Source organism: Etheostoma spectabile, chromosome 10 (genome assembly GCF_008692095.1).
Source record: "Etheostoma spectabile isolate EspeVRDwgs_2016 chromosome 10, UIUC_Espe_1.0, whole genome shotgun sequence".
Taxonomy (NCBI): domain Eukaryota; kingdom Metazoa; phylum Chordata; class Actinopteri; order Perciformes; family Percidae; genus Etheostoma; species Etheostoma spectabile.
Genome location: NC_045742.1, coordinates 1,468,046 through 1,475,786, shown reverse-complemented (window position 1 = coordinate 1,475,786; position 7,741 = coordinate 1,468,046). Strand labels below are relative to the sequence as shown.

At 44.0% G+C, this 7,741-nt stretch overlaps 1 long non-coding RNA gene across 1 annotated transcript in view; it reads right to left on the bottom strand.

The window, feature by feature from the left end:
- LOC116696805 (uncharacterized) overlaps nucleotides 1-7,741 on the bottom strand; it is a 451,372-nt gene that overhangs the window by 359,400 nt on the left and 84,231 nt on the right. The window contains exon 2 of the long non-coding RNA XR_004333838.1: nucleotides 4,535-4,538. This is a non-coding gene — a long non-coding RNA (uncharacterized LOC116696805). The remainder of the gene's footprint in view (nucleotides 1-4,534; nucleotides 4,539-7,741) is intronic.

The following is a 7,741-nucleotide window of genomic DNA, read 5'->3' as shown; positions in this document are numbered from 1 at the left end:
TGTCTTGTAGGAGGGGCTTCTGCTATAAAGGAAAGAGGCCGAGGCTCCTCTAGAGAGAGAATGACTTTGGCCGGGAAGAGGGCAGTTGCTAGGGCCCAAATAGTCAGGGCCTGATTGAGCCTTTTTACTATTTTGTTTGGTATAATTTTCTGATGATAATTTCAATAGCTAGTTTTTGTTTATTTTTCTATTATATTTCAATAAGTCATCCTTGCGTTACTGAATTTCCTTGCGACTGCTGAGGAAATAAATCAAGGCACCAGGTGAAGAACTCCCAAGTCCATTCCTCCTCCTTCACTATGGGGCTAAACATTACAGGGCATTTTAGGCCTTTATTCATATAGGACAGGAACCTGGAAATCCAGACCCAAATCTGAAAGATTAAGGGTCTGGCACTAAGTAATGAAAGTCGGCCATCTCGAGGGGCGGCACCAAGCGTGCATTTGACAATCTCATTGCACGCAATTGGATAGCACTACGACCAATCACAACAACACACAGGGTGACTCAGGTTCAGCTGGCCTCTGGCCCCGCCTACATCAGATACACCGATGTGATTGGTGCAGCTTGGTTACAAGGGCATAGTTAATGAGCAGCATTACTCGATGTCAGAGGAACTCGCTGAGCAATTCAACTTTTGGCGAGAACTCTGGATTTCCAGGGTGATAGGACAGCTAAAAACGTGAAAGGAGAGCGACAGGGGGAATGACATGCAGCAAAGGGCGGAGTTGAACCCGCGGCCGTTGCGTGGGGGAGTAAACCACCATATATGGTCTACCACTTGCTGTACCAGCTGAGCTACCCATGCACCCGCTACATTTGATTTGTATGACAAACAAATATCCTATTTATAAAAAAAAAAAACCTTAACACGGATTGTGAATGCAGAGAGACAGCAGATCTGCAGAACTGAGCCTGTGCCTCGGGCTCCGTGTGGTTTCAATCATTGTCAATCATTTAGTTTAATGCACTTCGGAAGACCGGGGAGGACCTGTGTCACCGCTCTGAGCTACAGAGCCTCCTGCCTCTGCTCTGCACAGGAAGACAAAAACAACAAACTCTAAATCACAGGCTCCTCTGAATATAATTACTACTCCCCGGGTAATTCTACAAACCCTTTTGTTCCTCTGCCTTCGCTCTCTTCAGATGTGCTCATTTGAATAGGAAGCAAAGAAGCGTGTTTCTTTAATATATGATGTGTTTTCTTCTCTGGACATTATTATGGAGCCCGTACAGAATGGTTGTAGGAATAAAAACGTCGTTGAACATAAAGCTCAGACACAGTGTTGGGCTGCAGACCTCGGCTATGCTAATGAATGCTCCATGCAGCCTCATTATGAGCCGTGGAGGAGGTCGTTTTTCTTGGCTATTTTCGCAATGAAGTATTGCCTGAGGTGGGGAAACGGGATTAGGTCCGTTGATGTGCTTCTTCAGACGATTGTAAAGGAACGTTTGAGTAAATGGAAAGAGTGCAATCATTATGAATATATTAAATACCGGATGAATATATATATGTAAAAGTTCTTGGTGTGGGTCTCCTGCTGGGAATTTGTGGTCACCACTTTCATTGAACCAGCTGCTGACAAATGAACAGCAAATTAGTTTAAGATTAAAAATCTGTGGGCATTTTTGTGGACATAATTATGGCTTGAGTTTCACTGCCACTCCAGAGACACTGTGTGGTTTCAACATAATTCCCATCCAGTGCAGAAGGGAAAAAAGACAACCTGTTGTTCCTTTCCTTTTTTGTTTTCAATGTTATCCATGTGGCCTACAAATTAGATGGGTGAGCGTACCATCTCTAATTTTATGCACAAGTTATCCATATTTTTTGTGTGATGAGCTCAGGGTCCTGAAAAACCGAGCATACCAATTAAGACACTCACTCTCAATCTTTTCCCTCTCTTTCTGTCTTTTTTTCATCCTCTTCTTCTCTCTTGATTATTTCTGATGCTGCAATCTCCCCCTCCTACCCGACCGTTCATTGTCAGCATTTCAACCTCATAATTAGCCGGCATTAATTAGATGCACTGGCATAATTGTTAATCATTGGTTACGCTGGAAACATCGTGGAGGATGAGCAGAATGCCAAGCAAGGCAGGAGGAAAACAACGGCCCCTGTAGCAGAGAGAAAAAGAAGGACATAGGCCTGAAAAAGAGGAGATTGTGTGTAGATTACGGAAGGGAAATGAGGAGACGGCTCTGAGATCAGGCCGGTAGGTAATTCATTAACGACTCTGAGTCCACGCTGATCACCTGATACTGCACTCCAGAGGGCCGTCGTCAGAATTAAAAACCAACCCTGAAACGCAGCCCGCCAACATGGAGCGCCGCTTGCAAACACCGTTAACGGCCACTGCGATGAATGGCATGAAATGGAAAGTCATGGCGATAGTTTGCTCATGGAGTCCCTTCGGCTTGCTGACAACGACGGCACCAGTGCCTGTCCGTCTCCGATTACAGTCTAATCGAATTCAGCCTCATGTCTGGCTGCTCCCGCGGGTCTGCTCTGGCGGTCGACTCCTGTGATAAAACATAAAAACAAGACACCGCCATTTCATTGTGGAAGGAATCAAAGGACATCAAAGGCCTGCGTTGCCTCTCTTTAGCTACCACTCTCTGTAGCTATCCTTCTCTGCTTCCGTATGAACTTGTTTGCATTCTCTCCCTCTGCCTGCCTCCACCCTCCCCTCCCCTGTCGCTCCATCTCTCCATGTGTTGATGATGAGAGTCGAGCTCGGAGTAGTCGACGGAGCGTTGGTTGTGCCATCAGGAGTCAGGCAGCATCCTGCAGAGGTTGCATGGCTCATTCTTTATTCTCCATGTCAACTGCCTGTAAATGTTTATGGCTTTATGGTAAGACCTCGGCTATTCAAATTATCTTGTCACAATGCATCCCTGAGCAGGAATAAAGCCCTCCTTTATGGGAAACTGTAAACAGTCTCTGTGTGCTTCATGGGGAACAATACCCATTTATAAGAGTCCAGCAGAGACCATGTCCACAGGGGACAGTAAACTTTTTTGGTGCTTTTTTTCCCCTTTTAGATTTCCCATTTCTTCCCCCCCGTCTCTGGTTTTCCTTGCCTTTCTCACTCCGTTCCCAGGGCTTGGTTGAGATCAGGCGGGGTTTTAATGAGAGCTGCAGCCTCAGTCTGAGCCCTCCTCTCTATGCAGCTCCATGAGCCTCGTAATCCGCCATCGATCCTTCCATGAGTTGTTGCTGTCAGCTTTCTGAAAGAACAGAAAAGCAAAACAAAGCGCCAAAGCGCCATTCCAATTAGTCCAGGTTATAATTGGGTATTATTACAGTGTCGGAGCGGGAGACTTGGTGGAGCATGACGCATGTCATCGCTCCCCTCACAGCCGAGCCCCTCCGAGAGGTCGGGAGTGGCACGGCGCCCTTCTCGCCATCCCACATGCTGCCCTTCTTGCCAGCTCAAATCCACAAGCCCACAAGCAACACACTCTCACTGCCACAGCTCGCAACACAGAGCCAAGTAAGCACTCCATTTGAATGTGACTATAATCCTAATTACACATGGACAGCGTTTTGGTAAGAGCTCGCCCACTTGCTATGTATGAATGTATATCTACAGGGATGGACTTGTGCAAAATGTTCGCTGACTTGCTTGAAAACGCTCAAGGACAGGAGAGGGAGATAACCTTTGTCGGAGCAGCAGGGTAACAATATGCCATTCAAAGCTTTTGTGTCTGTCTCACCTTTATGTAATTCACTGGACAACTTTTGATTCTTTGCTCTGCCTTCATGGTGCTGAGGTTGTACAATGGAACGGATTTGAATGACAAAAAGAATCGTTTAAGGAGTGAACCACGCTAATTTTCTGGGATAATAGCCACACAGCCTGATATGGCAACTATCATTCTTTTTTTATTTTAATTCTTTTTTCTGCTACAAACATTCTTAAACCTAGGCTATTTTTTTAATCATTTAGAACCTATCAATAAAAAGAAACCACGTTGGGACAGATGGGACAATTTTGACAAATTGTTCCAGCAATAAATTCTATGACTTTTTGCTAATTGCAAAGCAGACCCGAGGTTTTACTTTTCTTCGCTTGAATTTCACCTCCCTTTTCAAGAAAAATAATATTAAGAATATTTGAAATACTGGGCAAAGGCAGAAAAAACAACAAACGTGAGACTTCCAAGACTCACAGCCAAAGAAAATAAGTAACATTTGGTACAAAACTCACAAGTTTTAGGGAGGCTTAAATGAGTCTTCACACTCCTCCTCCCTAAGTGTATTGAGAATTGAATTACACCCCTCTGGAGAGAGACAGCGGAGAGAGAGCAGAATGAAAAAGAGACAGAGACGGAGAGAGAAACTGAGTTTGCTTTGCCTTGTGTGGCTAGCAACGTGAAAATACAGTTTTCAAACATCAAGACAATATACTCAGATGGAGCAGAGGCTGGCACCTATGCAGGAGTAACTGTACCGTATGTTGCTATGGCAACAACTAAACCAACTGATGATGTGAGCTAGCCTGATTGTCACAAACACGGTCACCGAGACCTGGCTGTCAAGCTGTTTGGGGAAAAGCACTCAGAGCACTTACAGGCCTGTTCTTGTTCCATGGTTTACCGTACCCTTATCCGTCCAACTGCCAAACTCGGCTCTTGAAGGACAGGCAAGTACGCCGTACTTTTATGCCCCGTTTGAAGCGACCTGTGTAAATCTGTGTGGGCTGTTTGAAGCAGCTCTGATAGCATCAAGTCTTCCAAGCCTTTGATGTGAGAGAAAGCAAAAGCATTAAAAAATAGCTTTCCAGACTTGTTATGTGCTGATTAGGTATTCTGTATGCAATGCCTCTCTGTTTTCTTGTTGGTAGCTACGGAGCTGCAGACCATGAAGGTGTTTAATAAAAAAGAGCAAAGCGACGGATGATCTTTGCCTCCTCCGTCCCGGGGGGAGGTAGGTGGTGGGCAGCGGCCACCTGCCACTGGGAACACTGCGCTTTACTGGTGCCATGAAAAGACAGAGGCAGCTCTCCACAGACCAATCAAAGTATACCAACAGCTGGCTGGCTGCCCTCCTCAGCCTTGCTCACTCTCCATCTCCCTCCCTGTGTCTCTCCGCCTCAATCTGTCCCCCTCTCTGTGCGTCTTTCACTCAAACACACAGTCCCCGTGCACACACTCAGTCAGTCCTTTTAACGTCATCCGGCATGCAGGATGGCACTACAGAGAGCGTCTCCGTCCTCTTACTCCCTCCACGGCGACAAATATTTACTGTGCTGCCACAAATTATTCTGGGTTAATTAGTGAGCGTTAAATAGCTATCATAGGCTTGATTCCACAAACACACACACACACACACACACACACACACGCACGCAGGCTGTCTCACACTTACTCAATGCCAGCTCCTGACCTGCCCTCTAGCCTCAAAGGCATAATGTGGTTTATTATAGACATGTGAAGACTTAATTAGATGTGTATAATGCATGCTGTCCTGGGACTGCTTGCTGTCCTGCTGTATAAACCAGGCCGTGTAGGAAGCTGGCTGTGTTAACAGTCTGCATTAGTAAATCTCTTTGTGTGTTGTGTTTGTGATGAGAGGCAGCTTGGTAGTAAAGCACTGCTCGCTGCTCATTATGACAGGTATATGTTGCTTTGCTAGCCAAGAAGAGTATGAGTAAAGGGAGAGATGACACACACACCTTCCTTTTTTGAATAATTGGCTGACTATACTATAAGGAAAATGGAACACTGTGAGAAGTTATAAGTAATGAGGATCATTAAACAAATACATCCTGACACACCTTTTGGCTCCCCATTTGACAACTCCGGTAGTGACAGCTTGCACATCTGAATGTGTGTAGAAACTTCTCCCTTCCAGCTCGCAAAGAACTTCTGAGACTCCAGGGAGTTTCTACATTTCTGGCAAATCATTCCGCTATAGGCTGAGTGCCCTGCCCTGGAGCAAGCCATAAAGATTAGCAGTTAGATTACAATCTTTACTACAAACAGTCTTTCCAAGAGTGGGAGGGCGAAAGAGCAGGCCAAAGCTGTGGCGATGATCGAGATTAGCTTGGCTGAAACGAGAAGGACAAAACAAATGCTGTCAAAGGAAGAGGCCAGTCACACAAAAGGGCGAAGCGAGAGATGTTGTAAAAAAAAAAAAAAAAACGAGGGATGCTGCTGACTCCAGAAAATATTTATGGCTCGCAGTGGGCATAAAACTTGAGGGAGAGCTCCGGTGAACCAAACGGAAACAAAAAGAGGAAGAATCAATAAATCTATACAGGTTCACAGTTACAGAAGCTACTCTGACATTTGTCACATGCATTACTGGCCTGTTGGACAGGACGGTGACCCTGGGTGACACTGCGGACCCTGCGTTTATCTCTGTCTTCAGAAAATGTGCAGAGCCCACACAAAGTGCAAAAGGACCATGATAGAGAGCAATGTTTTGTTATATTATTCATCCTCTTTAAAGGATACAGGTTGTGTCGTTCCATGTTTAACACATCCCATGAAAAGTGCGAAACAAATGTGTAAGTCAGTCTTTCAGCACTTTCAAAGCTCCCTACGCTGTCTGTGGCAGATCCGAGCCCTTTTGTAGAAGTAAATCCATGAAAAACAGGTCACAAATGTCTAGTTCCATGTAAAAAAATAAAATAAAAATAAAAAAGGTTAGGTATTTTCCAAAAAACAGCTGGGCACTGTAGTTTGTAGCATAAGTATTCAAACAGGAGTAAATAGGACATTTTTGGGGGACTATTTTCAGCTGTGGATGAATACACAAACCATCAGTGAATAGTTGTAGCACCAGGTCAGTGCATGTGGATTGACTCAAAAAAAAAAATTACATGTTTTTTTATTTTGTTCAGAATGACACTCGCACTTGTTGATTTGTGCTGTTTTTTAAGTTCCAATTTTCCAAAAGTCGATGAGTAATCGTGTCTATATTTGTGATATTTGTGATTTCAAAATGATTGTGCTTAGGATTTTTCTCCATGATCAAGCCGCCCAGTGCAATGCTCTTTGTGAGGGAGCGCCGTGTCTTCCTGTCTTTTTGATAGGTGTACAACAATGGAGGCCCAGCAATAAGCAATATCAGACATATGAGTACAGTGATAACACGTATCAGTAGGATGGATGTATTGTTGATTGTGGTCTTTGCATGGGATTTACAATGACAAAAATAAGAACATTACCAGACTTATCCTTTAATCTTTCATCCAGAGATCTCATTAATCAGTGTGACATTTGAGACATCTTTGTGAATCATCTCTCTCTATACCCGTTAAAATTATGTTTATGGGTCGTCTGTGTCCTCACAATGCTGCCAGTAGTACACACACTACTCAGATTCTGTGTTGCTGTACTGTATGTGACAATATAGTACTGCTTCTTAACAATGAGTATTCTCTGTATTGCCAATATGAATTCCTGAATTCTTAGTCTTACTGTATCTAACCTTACCCGTAGCGTTTCTATTCACACAGAATACTTTTCTAAGTTGTTCTCTTTGAAATACATTTCCTCTGTGTCTTTCTCTTCGTCCTCTCCCAATTTTCCTTCCTTGTCTCCTTCTTCGGTGGCTGTGCTGTCAGTTGTTAAATCAAGCCGTTGATGTGCTTGTTCCTGTGGAATTGATTCTTCTACTCATTTTCTGCTTTTTTTAATTTTAGACACGAGCTGCACTTTTTAATTAATTGATGCAAATCCATTTTGTAATGAAGGAAAAATCATGGTAATCTAAAATTAAAAAAAA